The sequence below is a fragment of the Morone saxatilis genome, unplaced genomic scaffold, assembly GCF_004916995.1.
Source record: "Morone saxatilis isolate NCDOM2014 unplaced genomic scaffold, NCSU_SB_2.0 Contig16, whole genome shotgun sequence".
NCBI lineage: Eukaryota > Metazoa > Chordata > Actinopteri > Moronidae > Morone > Morone saxatilis.
The window spans coordinates 27717016-27718424 of record NW_023339718.1 but is presented as its reverse complement, the minus strand read 5'-3'; positions in this window follow the sequence as shown (position 1 = coordinate 27718424).

The window sequence follows — 1409 nt, the reverse complement described above, 5'->3', positions numbered from 1 at the left end:
TAGGGCTGGATCAGGTGAGTCCTAAAGTTTGGGGTTTGTTATCAAGTCATTCCAAGTCACAATACTTGTCAAGTATTCGGAGTCTTTTTTAAATTGTGTCAAGTCTTAAGTAATCAGATTGATGAATTTAGTCCAATACCAGGTTATGTGACATCCACATTCATTCAAGAACACACTAAACTACAGACCTTTTTTCCTGTTTGTTGGGTTAAATTAATCAAGTTTATTTCTGAGGTATAATAATATAGACCACAATTCACATATCGCAAACTTGTCAATCTGTTACATGTTCTTTTCCATATGGTGAGGCTGTTCTGCTCTATTTGTGGTTCAGGTTGTTACAGGCTCATCTGGCTCAAACATAAAGTCTGGCTATGGGATTAATCTGTTTCCGTCACTGCTGTCTATCTGTGTTGCCATGGGAATCTCAGCCACATACATTTGTTGTTGTATAGCTTCTTAGTGGTTAATAGTGGTTAATAGCATTATTTATCTGGCATTGTTGATTTGTCTGGCAGAAATCAGAATAAACTCAGATGCTTTGAATCTCATATGCATATCCACACAGATCTTAAATATATTCTACATATATATTATATTCAGGTTACCTATATCTTTCAACGCCCATTCAAAACCCTGACCCCATATTTTACACTTTATAAAACCATCACAGTAACTAATGCATCTGTGCTGACTGTGTACAAGTGATGCATATGAACAAACCTTGTACGAACCAGTATTTCTTTCTCAATTCGTAACTTAAGAATTCTCTTTAATCACAGTTATTGGCAGTTGTGCTTAAAGGAATAGTTCAATATTTGGGAAATACTTGTAAAACTTGCTCTCTTTCTGAGAATTTTGTCATTTTCAGACTGCAAGCAGTAGGGCTTGATTCTGATTTATTGCTTCATTTTGTAAATGTGGCCCATATCAGATTCAAGTGTGAACAGGTCATGATCCTGAAGTGGCCCACATGACGAATGTCAGTCTGCAGGGATGTAAAAGTCACATGAATTCTGATATAACTGTTCACCACATTGCAAAAAATCAGACCTGTATTTGATTTGGACCACATATGAAAGTGGCCAATATCAGAATTGAAAAGATCAGATTCCGTGTGATTTGTGCTGTTCACGTCGTCAAGAAAAAAAAAAAAAGATCTAAATCATATATGAGCAAAAAAATTCAATTTAGACCACACATGCCTGCAGTCTGAATGCAGTCTTTAAGGGACAAAAGCTATAACCGGACTTTATCCAAAGTTCCATGCTCACTAATTCAATTTAATGCAATTCAATTCAATTCTATTTGTATAGCACCAATTCATAAAAAAAAAGTTCTCACAAAACTTTTCAAATAGAGCAGGTCTAGACCATACTCCTTCTAAAAGTATTTACAGAGACCCAACA